At 38.6% G+C, this 18996-nt stretch overlaps 1 protein-coding gene across 9 annotated transcripts in view; it reads right to left on the bottom strand.

The window, feature by feature from the left end:
- TAB2 (TGF-beta activated kinase 1 (MAP3K7) binding protein 2) overlaps window positions 1-18641 on the bottom strand; it is a 92443-nt gene extending 73802 nt beyond the window's left edge. For 3 of the 9 annotated variants that reach the window (XM_082730319.1, XM_082730312.1, XM_082730317.1), the window contains exon 1: window positions 17719-18110. The gene's annotated coding sequence lies outside the window, so the exon portion shown is untranslated. Of the gene's footprint in view, window positions 1-4605; window positions 4766-17718; window positions 18111-18498 lie in introns of those variants that run through there. The other 6 variants (XM_082730318.1, XM_082730314.1, XM_082730313.1 and 3 more) reach the window with 5 other exon arrangements.
- Window positions 18642-18996: the final 355 nt, after the last annotated feature.

An 18996-nucleotide genomic window follows, 5' to 3' on the forward strand; every position in this document is an offset into this window, starting at 1 on the left:
AGGATAATGGGAATGTGGGTAGGAAACAAGGAATTGCTTTTCACATATTACAATTTCTACTGTTGATCATAACCACAAAGAAATTAATTTTCCTAAAAGGAAGTTCTTAGACCAATAGTAATGGAATACAGTGAGTGAGGGAGGCAAGGGCCAGGTGTGGAGGGACGAGTAAAACTAATAGCCTGACAATGCCATGCTAGGGACCCAAAGTTACCCTGTCCAAAACTTATCTCACTACCTCCCACCCAAAAATGTACCTCTATGTCAATTATTAATAACAGCATGATTCTGAAGCTGGCAATTTCAGGGTCTTCAACTGTTTTCCTTGCTACACACAATCAACAGCAAAGTTCCACTGATTATTCCCCACCAATATTTCTTGCATTCACCCCCCTCTTTATATCCACAATGTCCTTGATCAGGTATCTGATACCTGGACAAACACAGTAACACAAGTCTCTTATCTGATGGTTTATTCTAACCTTAGACCTTCCTAAGCTGTATTTTGGAGTGGTAACAAACCTCTTAGCTCCTTTTTTTTTTTTTTTTTAAAGATTTTATTTATTTATTTGACAGACAGAGATCACAAGTAGGCAGAGAGGCAGGCAGAGAGGAGGAAGCAGGCTTCCTGCTGAGCAGAGAGCCTGATGTGGGGCTTGATCCCAGGACCATGGGATCATGACCTGAGCTGAAGGCAGAGGTTTTAACCCACAGAGCCACCCAGGTGCCCCGAACCTCCTAGCTCTTAAAACGTAACTGGATCACTCACATTCCTCCCCAACAGAGGTTAACAGGTTTTGTAGAATTATACAGTACTGAGTATCCGTAGAAGGTAGTAACACTCATCTAGGGAATTATGGAAAAGGTGCTAAGCAGGAAAAGAGACTTGAAGACCAAGAACTTAGAGCAAAAGAGTCAGAAGAATTAGATAAAATTCAGGAAGGAGTGGGGTCAAGAAAGCCAAATGAAAATAAGCATAACAATAATGATTATAGAGTTTTATTATTTTGGTAATAATTTTATAGCTAATTTAGAATATAATAATTTTCTATAAACTAACATTTTTAAGATTTTATTACTGCATCAACAATATCAGAGAAAGCTTCTTCCAATAAACCTTATTAATCTGTTATAGAATCACATGACATAAATATGTGTATACAGATATATACATACACACACATATACACATACGTGTACAAACAAACTATATGGATCTGGAAATAAAATACATGGCTGCAAAAATAAATGTTCTCAGGTACTTAAATCTGCACTGGAACAATAAAGGCTCAGGGTATTTTTGTTTTGTAAAGCTCAAAGGAATAAAGGTTTATGAAAATGCTTTTGAAAGTATAATTATTACGAAAGAGAAAGTTGGCCTATAACTCTACCATCTACCTGGATATGGGAAGGACGAGTAAAAGATTTTTAAAATGTGCGCAGGAAATTTCTTATGAGACATGCTACTACGGGCTAAATTCTAAGCTCAGCCTACTATTTGCAATGTATGCCCCTTTCACTACAAGAGTCTGGGCTAAAGTTGTGATGATTTTTGCATAAATCCATTACCACAAGGAAAAAAAGAACAAATAACAATAGGCAAAATGTGTGCCTCACTAACTTTGGTTAGTATTGTTGCTATGTGCATTCTGTAGGAATATAATGTTTGTCTGAAAGCATCAACTCAAAATGTGGTACTCAGAAGAGACATATGGCCATAACCCATACTCTGGAATCTCAAAAATTCATTTACTTTCAAAAGCAAGCAAGGTTACTAGCTTTAAACTTTAGCAGTGTATATATGTGTGTTCACTCATTTACTCACAAATACTTACAGAGAGCTTAAGTGCCAAGGCATAGTACAAATGCTGTGAAAACTTACATTTAATGGGAGAAACTGCAAAGTAAACAGACTATTATAACACAATAAAGTAAATCCTACAACAGAAGAACTAAAACAAAGTGCTAGAAATATAGAAATTATCAATCAGAAAATATTACTAGAGTTAATTAGTTACAACAGAAAAGACTGTGGTATTTAAAAAGTATTTTCTGAAATACCTTTATATGAAGTAAACATATCTTAATGGAACTCAGAAGATCTGTCTTTTTACCAGTTCTGTAAATTGAGGCTCACCCTCTCCCTTCACCAATTTATTTTGGGGTCTAAGTCAGAAATTGAGGTCTCTTCCTTGCTAGATATTTTGCATACGTATTTTCAATTTTTGTTTTTGATCTGTCTCTCTGGCTGTTCTGTTTTTTCCTACAAGAGAAATATTGCCACAGAAAGCCTATAAGGCATTTAAATAATAGTGCCAAACCTTTTTCACAATACACATAGAAGTACTTCCTTTTAATAAAGGTTCAGGAGAAACCTCTGAAAATATAGACACATGTGTCTATACTACTATTATAGTCATCTTCCTGTCAAATTAGCATGGTTAAATACATTATTACAGGAAATACATATCCCCCAATCACATAATTTCTGGTGCACTTTTATTTTATTTTTTTTAAAGATTTTATTTATTTTATTTGACAGAGAGAGAGATCACAAGTAGGTAGAGAGGCAGGCAGAGACAGACTGGGAAACAGGCTCCCTGCTGAGCAGAGAGCCCGATGTGGGGCTCGATCCCAGGACACTGAGATCATGACCTGAGCCGAAGGCAGCGGCTTAATCCACTGAGCCACCCAGGCGCCCCTCTGGTGCACTTTTAACATCAGATACACAACAGTAGGTTGATAAATAGAACCAATCCAAACTGGAACTTGGTAAAGTTCTTTATGTGGTAGGAAAATATGGCATTTTGCTAATAAACCTTAGATAAGATACAGTAAAAAGAAAAAGGTTACAGGGTATAGTTTTTAATAAATATTGCTAGACTATAAATTTCTCATATATCAACTCAATTGTTAACTCTCAAATTTCCATTTCTAGCCTGGATCTCTTGCTGGAATTCTATTTTGTATACCAAATCACCTACTTGATATTTATAAATCTAATGGGCCTTTCAAAGTTAACATGTCCAAAAACAAATCTTGACTGCCCAGCCGAAGCCTGCTACTTCAATGTCTCCTCCAATTCAGTAAACAGCGACTCCACAGTTCCAACTGCTTGGGCCAAAAATCTTAGGAGTCATCTACGACTTCTCTTTTATGCCTCAGATCCAATTCATCAGCAATTCCTGCCCACACAAGGTTTGACACATATCCAAAATCTGACCTCTTCTCACCCTTTCCTGTTACTACCCTGGTCCAAGCCACTATCATCTTTCATTTGGACTACTGTAATAATTTCCAATATGATTTTCCTGCTTATAACTTTGCCCCACTCCCACAGTTTATTCCACATAGCAGCCTCAGTGAATCTTAAAAAGAAAAGTTACCGTCAGTTTAACAGTTTAATGAAGAAAAATATGATCCTATTAATTGATGTAGAAAGAGTACTTTATAAAATTTAATCATGATAAAAATTCTTGAAATTGAAAGGGAACTTTCTTAATCTGATAAACAGCATCTACAAAAAACCTACAGCTAACATATACTTAATGCTGAAAGACTGAATGCTTACTCCTAAGATCAGGCACAAGACAAGCTTGTTTGATCTCACCACTCCTATTAAACACAGTACTGGAAGTACTAGCCAGTGCAGTAAGACAAGAAAAACAAATAAAAGGCACACAGATTGGAAAGAAGAAACAAAACTATCTCTATTCACAGACATATTAGAAAACTCACAGGATCTACAAAAAAACTCCTAAAAATTGTTCAGCTTACCAAGGACTAAGGAAACAAGGTCAGTTAACAGAAATCAATCCTAAACTAGCAATGAACAACTAGAAACCAAAATTTAAAACACAGTATCATTTACAAGTGTTTGGTATAAGTCTAACAAAACATGTACAAGGTTTGTATACTGGAAACTAAACAATGCTGATGAAAGAAATCAAAGACCACCTAGATGTAAGAAGAGATACAGTGTTCACAGACTGAAAGACTCAGCAAGGTAAAAATACAGATTTTCTTCAAATTGATCTATAGATTTAATGGAGTTCCTACCAAAATCCATGATTTTTATAAAATTTTATAAATTTTACATGGAAAAGAACTGGAATAGCTAAGAAAAAAATCTGAAAAAAGGCAAATTAAACTGGAGGAATTTTACCATCTGGTTTTAAGACTTAACTATATATAGTGACAATAATCAAGACAGTTACTAATGGAGGGAAAGACACAAAGATCAGTGGAACTTAACAGAGAACCCAGAAACAGACCCTTACAAATACAACCATTTGATCTGTGACACAGGTACAAAAGCAATTCAATGGAGGAAGGATATAATTTTCAACAAATTGTGTTCAAACAATCTAGACATCCACAGACAAAAATGATCCTGAATCTAAACTTTACATCTCAGGGGTGCCTGGAAGGCACAGTTGGTTAAGTGTCTGTCTTTGGCTCAGGTCATGATCCTGGGTCCTGGGATCAAGTACCACAATGGGCTTCCTGCTTAGCAGGAAGTCTGCTTCTCCCTCTGCCCTTACCTCTCCCCCAGCTTGTGTGAGCTCTCGCTAATAAAATCTTTTTTAAAAAATAAAATCTTACGGGCGCCTGGGTGGCTCAGTGGGTTGAGGCCTCTGCCTTCGGCTCAGGTCATGATCCCAGGAGCCTGGGATGGAGTTCCACATCGGGCCCTCTGCACAGCAGGGAGCCTGCTTCCTCCTCTCTCTCTCTCTGCCTGCCTCTCTGCCTGCTTGTGATCTCTGTCAGGTAAATAAATAAAATTTATTTAAAATTTATTTTTTTTAAATCTTAAAAAAAAAAACAAAACACCCAACTTAAAAAAATAAAATAAAATCTTAAAGAAACAAACCACATCTTAAATAAAAATTAAGTCAAAAGGATCATATCTCTATATATCCAAAATGTAAAGGTTTCGGAAAACTTACAGAAGAAAATTTGGGATCTAAGGTTATATAGTGAGTTCTTAGACTTGACAACAAAGGCACAATCCACAAAAGGAAAAATGGGTAAGTTCAACTTCATCAAGATTAAATTTTTTTGCTCTGCAAAGGACAATCAAAAAAAGAGACAGATAAGCCACAGACCAGGAGAAAATATTTACAAATCACATACTTGACAAAGCATTTGTATCCAGTATATTTAAAGAACTCACTAGACTAAACAAGAAGAAAAAAAAAATCCCATTAAAATATGAGCAAAAGACTTAACAGACACTTTACTATATAGGATATACAGAGAGCAAAGCACATGAAAATATACTCAAAATCATTAACCATTAAGGAGATGCAAATGGATACTTTGATAAGATGCCACTACAAACCTAGCAGAATTTCTGAAATAAAAAATACTGACAACACCAAAGGCTGGTTAAGGATGTGGAGAAACTGGATCTTTCATATATTGCTGGTGGGAATGTAAAATGGTATAGCCACTGTGGAAAAGTGGTAATTTTTATAAACATGTATTTATCATACAACACAGCAAATGTACTCCTGGGGACTTACTGTAGAAATGAAAATGTATTTTCACAAAAACCTGTAGAGTTTTATTTTTATAGAAGACTAGAAACTCAAAAGTCCTTCTGTCAGTCAATGGTTAAACAAACTGTGGTAGATCCATACAATGGTATACTTCTTTGACATTAAAATAGAATCAACTACTGATAGAGGCATTAACTTGGATGAATCAAGAGCATAATGCTGAGTAAAATAAACCAATCTCAAAAAGTAACATAATGGGTGATTCCATTCAGACAATACTCTTGAAGCACCAAAATTATAGTGACAGAGAACAGATCTGTGGTTGTCAGGGGTTAAGGTTGGGGAAAAAACACAAAGGAGTTTCTTTGTGGTGATGAAACAGTTCTAGTTCTATATCCTGACTGTGATGGTTACAAGAATCTTATATATGTATGATGAATGATATATAGCCATACACACATAAAGTGAACAAACATGTTCTAAAAAACGAGGGGAAAAAAGGCAAATAGATCATGTCTTAAAACCCTTCAGGGCTTCTTATCACATCCTGAATAAAATCTAAAGTCTTTACTACGATCTAAAGACACTACATGAAATACATACTTGGATCTCATCACCTTTCCCCCCTCTCTCAGCTCCAACTACAGTGGCCTTCTTGCTCTTAGAACATGGCTAGCAGACTCCCACCTAAAGGCCTCTGGACGTGTTATTGCCTCTATTTGGAAAGCTCGTTTCCTTTATCACTTCATCAGGTACGTATTCAAATGTCATCTAATCAGAGAAGGCTTCCCAGTCTTTCCCCAATAAAGCGGTATCTTCCTACTCTCTCTTTAGGAACCTTGAAATGAACAGAAAGAACTCAAATATATTCCTCACACGTTATTGCCCTGGTATGTTCTTATGCTGGTAAATGGCAGGCATTACACTAGGCACTCTGGTACTCAAGCCAGGGCATGTGGACCATTACCTTGTTTTATTTCACACTCAGTATTCTCTTCTCAAATTCATTACGTACTCTTCTCTTTAATCATTGCCTTAATTCATTAATCCAGTTCCTTATCCAAATACATGGCTGTAAGGCCTGCCCATTCCTTCCAACCCTGGCTCTTTTCTAAATATTCTGTACACTACAGCCAGAAAGATCTTTTTTTTTTTTAAGACCTTAATTTATTTATTTGACAGACCAAGATATCATAAGTAGGCAGAGAGGCAAGCAGAGGGGGAAGAGGAAGCAGGCTCTCCGGTGAGCAGAGAGCTTGATGTGTGGTTCCATCCCAGAACACTGAGATCACGACCTGAGCCAAAGGCAGAGGCTTTAACCCACTGAGCCACCCAGGTGCCCCCAGAAATCTTTTTAGAATGTTAATTTAAGCACTTGCCTTTCATCATTTATAGACTAAGGCAAATCTACCTTACAGAGCATAGAGGTATTTTCATGCTCTGTCTTCTAATTTTCCACCTCATTTCCTACTAACCCCTCACTAGTGCCTATGCATGATGAAACTACAGTTACTTAAGGTGTGTGGACTTTCCTTTTTCCATCCTTCACACATATTGTTTTCTCGGACAGAAATGGCCTCTCTTCTCCCAGCTTGTACTCCTGGTCTGACATACGCTCAGATTAAGCATCATCTCTCCTATGAAGATTTCTGTCGTATCCCTTCATCCCTCACTGAGTCAGACACTCCTTCTATAGAGTCCTTAAGGGTTTTACGTTTTACCACTACCACAGCATTTGTTACAGAATAGCACACCAGTTTTTATACATGTCTGCTGAAGGCAAGACCTAGATCTTATTCATCTTTCCATCTCTGTCACCAGCAAAGTACCTAGCACACAGCAAAAACTCAAAAACAACTCAAAACTATTAGGTAAGTGAATTAGGTTGACTAATAAAGAATGTAGAAATAAGACACAGTGGAAGATTGAGTCAGGCAAGATTCCCTGGGTTAGCCAACTATTTCACACAGGTGTGTCACAGAAGGCATCTGAAACAAATTCTGTGGAGTTTCTGTCTACTCTTTTGATCACGTGACAGTCCATGAAAGTTGAAGTACTAATCCTGTAGCTTGGTTTGGCTAAGATCACCAGTTCAATTTTCCCATGAACCAGCTACCTTCCCCCCAAAGTACTTCCTGTTCCATTTGCTGATATATGGGAATGGCTCTGAACAGTAATCCTGTAAATTCATGCCATTGTTCACAAGGGGAAAATCTCCTGAAGAGAATGAAGATGTCTCACTCAGGCTGACCAACTACTTCATCTACAAAAGCCCTGAAAAAGAAAACGAAAAACAAAAAAACGAAACCTCCAAGTAAGGAAGGAAGGAAGGGAGGAAGGGAGGAAGGGAGGAAGGAAAAAAAAGGCAGGCTGGCAAGCTCAACCACACAGGTCAATACATTTTCCTATGTAAAGAAGCAGAACTGTCCATGTGGAAATGGAAATTTATTTTTCCATTTCCTTAGAAAATCATCATAAATGGCAAACAGTACTTACTTAAGTACCATTCAGGTAAATGTTAGCTACAAGGTAAATAGCAAGTTGCTCTCAATGCAAATACACAGTACCTGTATCTCCACCAACTTTTGTTTGACAATGGTATCTTAGATATCTGTTAAGTACTTTTTCTTTTCAATTCTAGCAGCTACTTAACTGTGATGCCTACATACAACTGCTTCAGTTCCAAAGAGTAAATGTCCATGTTTATGAGGTCACTAATTGCAACTATACAAGCTGTGCTTAATAGATTAAAATGGAACATACATTGTATGTCGAATTCCTTTCAAAAAACCACCGAGGTTTTTTTGTTTGCTTCTGCCTATATTACTATCTTCACTAGAACTATTTTCTAGGGATGACTTAGCACCAATAAAAACCTATGATCAGGAAATGCTAGTATAAAAGACAGGACAGCCTACAGAAAGTTAAGAATATGGAAGCAAGTATCTATCTTATTTTTATACCATAGATTTGAATGTAATTAATTTTTTATTTTTTTAAATTTATCTGATACAGAGAAAGAGAGAGCGATCACAAGTAGGCAGAGAAGCAGGCAGAGAGAGAGGGGGAAGCAGGCTCTCCACTGAGCAGAGTGCCCGATGCGGGGCTCAATCCTAGGACCCCAGGATCATGACCTGAGCGGAAGGCAGAGGCATTAACCCTCTGAGCCACCCAGGTGCACCTGAATGTAATTAATTTTTAAAGCAGACTTCCTCAATTTAAATCCTTATGTAATTGATTACTGATCTGTTACATATAAGATGAACTCTGCTGCAAAGGACAAAAAAGCAAAAATTTGCTGACTTAATTATTATTGGCATTAAGTGACCCATCTGAAAGGTTCTGAAAATACGTTAAGTTTTTAAAATAATGGCATTTGAGGAAAACAAAAATTACATAAATAATCCTACAAACTACATACTGACTTTGCTAAAAGAAAAACTATTCAGCTATAGAAACAACACTGAAAAGACCAATGTAGATTTCATAATCCTCTCTGTAATATTATTATTTATCTAATGATTAATGACTAAACTTCCAATGCCTCATGGCTTTATTTTACAGACTGTACACAAACCACACGTGTTAAGAGTAAAGTGTATTTATTACCTCTAGGGTTAGAGATTTCATATACACACTACAAAATGTTCTAAACATACTTTTTATTCATTCATTCATTCATTTATACTGTTTAGCAGTAACCACAGTAATTGGATTTATATTTTAGTAATAAATTACTTGTATTACTTATAATGCAGGGAAAGTTCTGAAATTTACTGGATGATAAACTAATGGTATCTGTTAATATATTAAAATACTATTTATGCAGATAGCACTTATACTAATTAGTAGAGTAAAATATCCTACAACAATCACATTAATTCACTCAATAGATTAAGATTAAAAAACTTAGGAAAGATCAAAGCACAAAATCATAGTTAATCCAGTAATAAACATTGGGAAAATCAGCACTATATTCCTTTTAAATGTGAAATAGACACAGAAGAGTATTACTGAAATAACTTACAAAATATTAACTAGGAACTTAAAACAGAAAAGGTACAAATCATTTTATATAAAGTAGCACAAGTTTTATGGTATTATATTTAACCTCATATTTAAGGTGTTTTCAAATATGATCCGTGGCAATTTTCTAATTAGAAAGAACTTAATTATGAGCATGGACTACTTTCAAATTGAAAATAAAGGCTTCTTCACAGGAAAGGGTAAGGAAAATACAAAGAAGTCACACGTTTATTTTGTTGATTAAAAAATAATCATGATGCTTTGTTTATTTCATCCTTGGTCCAAAGAGTAAGAGTAAATTAGTAGAGAAATTATTTTCTTTTCATTCTATTTTTTGAGGAAAAATAAGGTACCCTGAAGGAAAAACCTAACAAAATTCCAAATGTAAAATTACTTCTAATTATTTAAGCTATATGTCTTATGTAACTACAAGAATTTGCCTTGTTCTATTTGAAAGATTAATACTTTAAAAAATTAAACTTGACTAAATAGAAGGCACTCAATATGAAGCTGACATGAAAAAGTTACAGGGAAGAAAAGATGCCTTGAAAAGCACAAGATTATCATAGGATATATTCTGCATTTTGACTATTTATTGATGCCTATTAGGTTCAAAGTCAGTACAGTACTAAGTAACATAAGAAATACAGATAATGTAGTTAAAACTACCATTCAAGGTAAGTATTAGTATGCATTATTTTTCTGAAGAGAAGTCCTAGGCTCAAAGAGTTTGAGTGGTCAATCTAAGGTCACATACTTAGAGCCAGCAATACAACCCAGGAGTTGAACTTGTGCTCATTGACTTCAAAGCCCAGGTCTTTTCTTATTAACCCTGAGTGAACCCCCCATGATAAACTTAAGATATTTAGTTAAAGGGGTAGAGACTGACAAGTTGACAAGAGAGACCAACTCAAAATCAAAAGTAATATTCTCTTCAGTTGTTGACAGAACCAAAACTCAGTAAACTCCCCTCATCTCTTATCTCTCCAGTTTATATCAGAATTACTGTTTTTGTTGATTTGTCTAACTAAGCAAAACTTGCCTGGTGTGAGAATCCTCTTCTACAAGGTCAAGTTGTTGATTTCAAGTTTTCGTTTGTATTGGCAAGTATTTTCTCTCATTGATAGGGAATGGAAAATCATTCCACTGAACAGTCATTGGCTCTATATTGATGAAACAAGCCTGCCCAGCTGGCAAGATGACAAGCAGCAAACCTGTGATGTGCTCAGTTTTGCTGACACCAAAACAGTTAACATTAAGATAGGCCCAAAGAAATTTTCCTTAATATAAATGTTAAGAGTAAAACTTCAAACTAAAACTCAAAATAATAGTATTATCTATTAATTCAAATAGAAGTATGGTTAATAAACCAGGGAGTAAGTAGATTTTAGTAATTAAAAGGACTCTTTTACACACTTTTTGGGAAGGGGCAATAATTTGCTGTCATTCTCCCAGAACACGTCTTCTGCACCAGCCAAACAGGCAAGTTAAACGGTCAGAATTACCCCCCAGAAATGTTCACAACTTTGCTGGTAGCACTAATCTCTCTAATATATCTAGGAATGTGGCATTGCTTTGACTTACTGTTTTGGCAAGGTTGGGTGGAGGGATCGGATGCAGGGATCACACGGTTTGATAAATTAATTCTTTTGAATAATATTTTAGTAACAACCAACATTCATTTATTTCCACCAAAATCTTCGTTAAATTTTACACTACTCTTGCTTCTCTCCTGTCTCTTTCTCTGCAGGACCTTCCCAACTTCTATTATTTGACTTCTTTGACTTTTGCTAGGACTGTTTTTGTTTTTCTTAAGTGAAACAAGAATGCCATTTTCTTTAACAATGCAATTAAAATATTACAAATTCTTACCATGCTCTCATCTATGTCCTACCTGTTTGTGGATAAATCAGACTTTCCTTCTGAAGCCAAACTGTGGGAATATTCCTTTTTAGTGGTAGGTTGTTACAGTTCAAAACAAGTCAACAAAAGACCGTAAGAATATCGAAATATTAAATTGTATTCCTATCTCATTTCTAAAACAGTATGGGAATACATCAAATTTGAATATAAAACAATTTGCTCCTATATACCTTTGAAGAACATTTTCTTAAAACCTAAGAAATATTTTGTATAAACGACTAAATATCTTAGAAGTTGAGGAAATCTTGGGTTTTAAGAAAGCTAAAATTACGGGTGCCTGGGTGGCTCAGTGGGTTAAAGCCTCTGCCTTCAGCTCAAGTCATGATTCCAGGGTCCTGAGATCGAGCCCCCGCATTGGGCTCTCTGCTCAGCAGGGAGCCTGCTTCCCCCTCTCTCTCTGCTTGCCTCTCTGCCTACTTTCTCTCTGTCAAATAAATAAAATCTTAAAAAAAGAAAGAAAACTAAAATTACTATACATTAGGCAGAGGATAACTTGCCACAGAACAGGAAAAAGTTGGCTGATGTTAAGATTTAAACACAAGAAAAACGGTTACTGTTGAAGTAGGGTGGGGTGGGATGATTTTCTGTGAAAACACGAATATTCCCCACATAAGATTGTAACAACGTGACTGAACCCAGTTAATTCATAAAGCCAGTATAAATCTATAGTTTCATTGAAAGTTCTTTAAAAAGAAAGATAAACTTATCTTTTAACAGTTAAGAGCATGTAAGTATGTGTGAACTATTTTTTCTATTCTTATAAACACTGCTATTCACTTTTTCACTTGAATGTCAACAACTTCATAGGAATAGGTTAATAAATGCCAATCTAGCTGCAAATTACTGATTTCTTCCTTTCAATTTCTGTGGTATATTTCAAATTTTCGGCTAGATTTTTAAAAAATGACTTTCAGGAGACCTTGCCTGACACCTCAGTCTGTGCTTAAACTAGAGATTCAAAGTAGTCACTTTTCAAACTCAAAAGTGGCTTACCACCAAAATGAGTTGTGATACACAGAAAAACTAAGAACCATTCAACATTTAACACATAGTATTTCTTGAGCTCTTAAGCAGAGGCCAACCACTGAAGATAAGGTGAAGTCAAAACTGAAATGAAAATAAACCATGGTCTGTCCCTAAGAAGCTCAGTTAGTGATCTTCCAGAATAAAAATGAAAAACAAATACTTCAATTTAACTGGCTATTCCACTTTCCCCTCAAAAAAACTCATCAATAATTCGTACTTTTTTTATCTCTGTAAAAGTTTTCCTTAATATTTTGTGAATTCTTTGGATTAACCCCTTCACACAATAAAGAAGTAATAAATAATGAAAAGAGCAAACATTTATCAAATGCTTTACTATATGCCACGCTATACTAAATGTTTCAAAACTATTGCATAAATTGGAACCTTAACACACTATTTGTATTTGTCAAAATGCTGAGATCCAGCTTGTCAATCTTAATAAGCTATGTCACAATGTTCTGTCACCAGAAAAACACTGTATACCTTATATCACATTGACTAGGCAACTGTACCAATTTCCCAGACAGTGCTAGTGACTGTAAGTTATAGGTGCATTTTAATTAATCTTTGCTATCAGACAAGAATGCTTTAGTTGCTCAAATGAAATATATATTAAACAGTGCCCCACAGTGTTACCAGAGCTTCTTGGAAGGGTCACCAACTTCAACTATATTTGTTTGACAGAACTTTCTGTTAAGCAGCAAACAAAAATGTTACAACTTACCTAGCCCCTTCTATATAGCAGATAATTGACACAAAATGTATAATTTATAATCACATCAACCTTAGTGATATACACTACTTTTAGACAGAAGAGAACAAGTTCAGAGAGGCTACAAAATTGTAATCCTCTCTGAATCACAAAGCTAATCAGTGGCAAAACGAGGACAGCAGACTCTAGATTTTCTATTGAGCAACAAAGCAGTTTTCTGAAGTATGAACAATAGGAAACTGCTATCAATGGAAACTATAAAGTACAGACATAATTGTGTTTCAAAAGTTATAAAGTATATTCCTAAAGAAAAAAACTGCGAGTTTTTGTTTTTGAAATCAAGGATAATAATTGAGCATACAGTTCTGAAAACAGCCAATAAACAATGCCCATTCTCAACAAATTTTTCTGTTTTATTTTCTCCACAGGACTTTTTCACCCAAGACATATTAATTTTACTCATTTGTTTTTCACTACCAAAATGTAAACTATGTGAGAACAGAAATTCTATGTCAGTCACTGCTGCTACCTCCAACATCGCAAAGGTTCCTGGCACATAGTAAGTGCTCAATAAATATTTGTGAAGCAAATGAAAGTTTGGCACCCAGTAGGCATTTAGTAAATATTACTGTCTTTTTCTTTCCTTTACTATGAAAGAAACACTAAAAAGATATTAAATTTTTAAAGGTCAAAAAAATTTCATGATTCCCTTGATAACCAAATTTTGAACTGGAACAGATTAGAAATGCAACAGATTTATTAAAATTTAACATTAAAAATATTACAAAGCAAATCAAAAAGACATTCAGCAATTTACCACACATTAAGAGAGAAGGGGGAGTCTACATAAATTGTATTTTGAAAAAATGCTCTTTTAAGTGCCAAACTTTAATTGATTTTCATAGGTATGTTTTGTGACATTAGTATCTATGATTTTAGTTTGTGGCAATTCTGGCTTGGATCTCCTAAAATACCAACTTGTCACCTGACACTTTTTACTGTGCTTTTAACAGTAGCTCATTCCTCTTCTGAGGATTAAGAAATGAGAAACTAAGCATATTCTATAAAGTGACTATATAGAAATCAGAGTGAAAGGCTAAATGAAATGCTTAACTTTAATGCCAGAAGGTTACCTGGTACTAAACATTGTGTTTTTAGGGATGGAATGAATACTTAGAAAACAAAGAAAAAGCCATTCTTATCTATGACTTTATCAAGATCACAGTCAGGTTTAGTGGTCAACAAAAGAGAATGCTGAAAGTACAATACTAGCTACCACATAAGAGTACTTCCTCAGGTTTTTTAACTTTCTGATTAATCAAGTGTCCTTGATTTTATAGGACCAGAATCACAAGAAATGAAATGTCAAACTACTGTGTTTTCAAAATATGAGCCAGAGGTAAGTAATATAAATAAATTCCCATAATTTAAATGTCTCCAAATTCTTACCACTTTGATACAGTTTTATTTCATTTTTTATAAAGATTTTATTTATTTATTTGTCAGAGAAGAGTACAAGCAGGGGGAGTGGCAGGCAGAGGGAGAAGCAGGCTACAACCTGAGCAAGGAGTCCAAAACAGATTTGATCCCAGCACCCTGGGATTGCTACCCGAGCTGAAGGCATAAGCTTAATCAACTGAAGGTTTAAAATAAGATGACATACATATGGTCAGAGTCTATCAAAAGATTCAGAGCAAATATCCTTAGTACAGTTCAGCATGATCATTTTCCTATGCTTGGTAGCCACCACCACCCACATCTACATATTTATAGCTACCCAAAACTGTTCATCTAATAATCCCTTATCTTCTCCTCATTACTATTTTGCCCCAGTCTTCGCATTTGCTTCTGTAATTACCTCATAAGCTTTCTATTACAGACAGTCCCAATTCAGATGGATCAAATAAAGATGGCATAAGTGAAACAAAGGAAAAGTGCTACTACTGTTCTCTGGGTCATAGGAGCCTGGCCAGGTAGAGATATAATGGAATTGAAGCCTTTCTGATTTACAGTTTAATTTACAAACTTTACATGTTGGAAAGATTATCAGACACTTTTTTCTAAACGACAAAAATTCCCACTTCAAGTATGTTGATGATTGTTAAAAAAAAATAAACTTTTAGTCTTCATCAATTCATGTTTCTTAAAAAATGTTCAGAAAATTCAGACATCCCTCAAGGAATTTGTGGCATGAAATGTATAGTTTCATGTAAATGATCTACATTACACCTATTTTTCAAAATGTGGTGTGTTCAGATATATGTGTACATTTCATCCTGAACAGTATTGAGAAAAGAATTTTCCTTACAGAGAAAATGACAGAAATAGAATAAACTTTTACTTGTATAATATTAAGATAATTACCCACGTTACTAATACTAAAGAAGGAATACTCATTAACATAATTGGGGATCTGGGTAGTGTCTACCGAACTGAAGTTTAAAAACCTCATTTCATTAGATATAATAACTGTATGCAAGTCTTAAAACAATCCTTAGTTGAAGCCAAGTACTTCTTCCCACTAAAGAGAGGACCAAATATAGATGTTATTTCAATCAAACAGGACTGGTTTAAGTCAAAATATATTTTTCAGGAAACTGGTATCAGATGAGATGCCCATCATTTACCGAGTTCTTAATGAGTTAAAAGAGCACAGGCTCTACTATTTAATCAGTTCACCAAAGAGGGGTGAATAACTACAGTTCATCAGTGTCCTGTGAGAATACTTTTAAACTCAGAAAGTCATTACCACGTACCCAAAAGAAAAAAATGAAATAATGGAGTATATTCAGTGGATGACTTATCTAATTAACACATTCAACTTTCAGTTGATCCTTTAAAGATTTAAATCGTAAGACCTTATATTAGAAACTGATTAGATAAAAAGGAGGGAAAAAAAAACCCAAAACAAAAGAAAAAACCAAAAAAACCCCAACAGAAGTTCTGAATCACTGGAATTTTTGTTCTATTTCCTGTTAACACACTGATGGTACCATCACTCAATATATTTGTTCCATATATGTTTTTAAATGCTTAAGGATCCCTTTTAAACTAACTTGGCCCTAATTTAATTTGTAGCTCATTTATCTGACAATTCCTTCCATTGTTTCTAATTTAAGTGCTCAGCCAAAACATACACTAAGATGAAAAGCATGCCCTCTTTTATTAGAAAATGCAATGGTTTCAAAACTAAAGTTCCAAACTGCAGGGTTTATTAAAACCAATCACGATTTCACTGTCACGCAAAAAGGGGGCCAATACTTTGCTACTTGTGGCAACCAGTTAAGTGTGGCAACCAGTTAACAGTGTAAAAACTGAAAGCAAAAATTCTATTCCATGCCCACCAAAATTCCCAGCCAACTCTGATATTGCATAATGAGCAAGATTTTCTGAGTGAGCTAAAGCACAGACCAGTTCCTTTTATAAAAAAGTGAATCAACCTGACCCTAAAATTTGACACTTTGAAATCTTACCTAAAACAGACAAAATGGATGCAAAATTATACTGCCTTAGTGTTCAAGAACTTTCCAGTGAATAAAATGCTCTTGAAAACAGCCTCGAACTGGGGACCTGAATTTCATGAACTACTGAGAAACCCCTGTGAAGCTGCAAACTCCCTCCGCTCTCCTGGAAACCCCTCTTATCAGAAACATTTGAAGAATTTCTCCACAACAATTAAGCGGACTTGAAGAATGGAAACCTAACATCTCAAATATACTATATATGGAATGAAACGTAGCCAAACACATAAATACAAACACACGTTCTCTGAAACCTTGATATACAACTCTGCCGGAGCAATTCGACAGCATCACCAACAGAAAGATACACCTGTCACCTGTTCAGCAATACCCAGGTCCTTTCAGCCTCCCAGCTACAACCACAATCTTAGGGTTGGAGTTCGTATGGACAGAACACTAGAATTACCCAGTGAAATCAGGGGGCCACATATTCACAGCGGGGCTTGCTCCCCACTTCAAGAAGGCTGCAGAAAACCAACGCTGCAAAGGGAGCGAAGTTCTCCCCCACCCCCGTCCCCACACATCTCTTTCACTCTCTCCCCCCACCACCCTCGCTAAGTCATCTTTATCCGGACCATGGCTCCCCAAAAAGGAGTTTTCCTTTCCCCCACCCCCATCTCACACATGCCTGAGGGGCGGGCCGGGGGCAGCGGTGCAGGCAGGGGCCCTCCCCACCCCCTGGCACCCTCCCCTACCCGGGACTCTCCCCCGCTCCCGACTCCAATGAATGCCCCCCTCCCCCTACACACATACTCCCCGGAGCCCAGGCCCGGCCCGAGGCTCCCCACCCCCACTCGGTCGGGAGGACTTTGGGGGGCCTCCCACTCTGCCTCGCCACTGGGGGAGGAAGGAGGCGGAGGGAGGAAGAGTGAGAGGAAGAAGCGGGCGCCCCGCAAGGGCCCAGCGAGTCAGCAGAGCCCCTTCCAAACGAAGGGGGGGTGCGGGGAGTTGAGGGGAGAGCCGGGACTGGGGATCCCGCCGAGGCCCGGCAGTGCTGTCCGTTTACCCTTCGCCGCCGCCGCTTCCCCCTCCTCCTCCTCGGCCGCCGCCGCCGCCTCTCCCACTAGGGCAGCCGTCTCCACCGTCGCCGCTGCCGCCTCCACCACCACGGCTGCCGCCAGCGCCGCCGCCGCCGCCGCCTCCGATTCCACCCGGCAGGGGGGACACCTCAGCCCTCCCTCCCTCCCCGCTCAGCCCCTCCGATCGGCCGCCGCCGCCAACTCCCTCCGGCCGCTGCCGCCGCTGCTCGTGGCTGAGGGGGAGGGGAGGAGAGGGGGTCGGGCTGGGTCGCCCCGCCGGCGGCTGCTGCAGATCAAAAACGCTGGCTGGGTGGCGTCGCCGCTCCCCGCTCCTCGGCTCCGGCTCGCTCGGCCTCCCCACCTCCCTCTGCCCCCACCCCCCTCGCGCTCGCCTGCCCTCCCCCCACCCCCCCAGCTCTCGCTAGCTCTCGCCGCGGCTCCGCCAGCCCAGTGCAAATCAAAATACTGTCACACAATATGGCGGCTGCGCCGCCGGCAAACACCGCGAGATCTGCGGCCGCTGCTGAGGCGGCGGCTGTGACGAGGCCTCCCCCAGCCGGCCGGCGGCGGCGGCGGCTGCAGCGGCGGCGTGGGGATGCTCTTTCTCCGCCCTGCACCCCTCCCCCGACACTCGCAGCCTCCACGCCCGCTTAGCGAAAGCCGGAGCGAGAGCCCGGCTCCGCGACGCGAACTGGCGCTGGCCGCCGCCGGGGCCGTGCCAGAGGGGCAGCCGGCGCAAAGAGCTCGGGGAGGGCCCGGGAGTCTACGTTTTCAAATCCCGACCTCTCATACTTTGGAGGGCTGTGTGTGTGTGTGTGTGTGTGTGTGTGTGCGCGCGCGCGCGTGCGCGGGTGTGTGCGGAGAAAGTGCAAGTTCCCCCACCCCACGGGGGCCGGTAGCAGTTCGCGCTGAAATCTGTCCGGAAGCGGGCGGCGGGACCTGCCCCGGATCGACCGAGCCCGCGGGTGGGGGCCTAGTGCTCGGGGCTGGGGGCGGCCCCGCCGCGGGCCGGGGCCGCAGGGGGCAGCAGGTGGGCACGCGGCGGAGGCTGTGTCTGGCAGCGGTGGGGCCGGGACACACCCCCTTGGAGCCCGGAGCGACGGGGCCGAAGCCCGGAGTCTCAAGAATGTATGTGGGAGAAGTCCTGGAAGCCACCACGCTCCCACCGATGAGACTTGAAAAGAATCGGACTTTGAGTTTTCTAGTTGCTTGGGAGAAAAAAGAAAAAAAATTAAATGCTTCAAGAGTTTTGTTGTTCCGATTTT

The sequence above is a fragment of the Mustela nivalis genome (assembly GCF_964662115.1).
Source record: "Mustela nivalis genome assembly, chromosome: 5".
NCBI lineage: Eukaryota > Metazoa > Chordata > Mammalia > Carnivora > Mustelidae > Mustela > Mustela nivalis.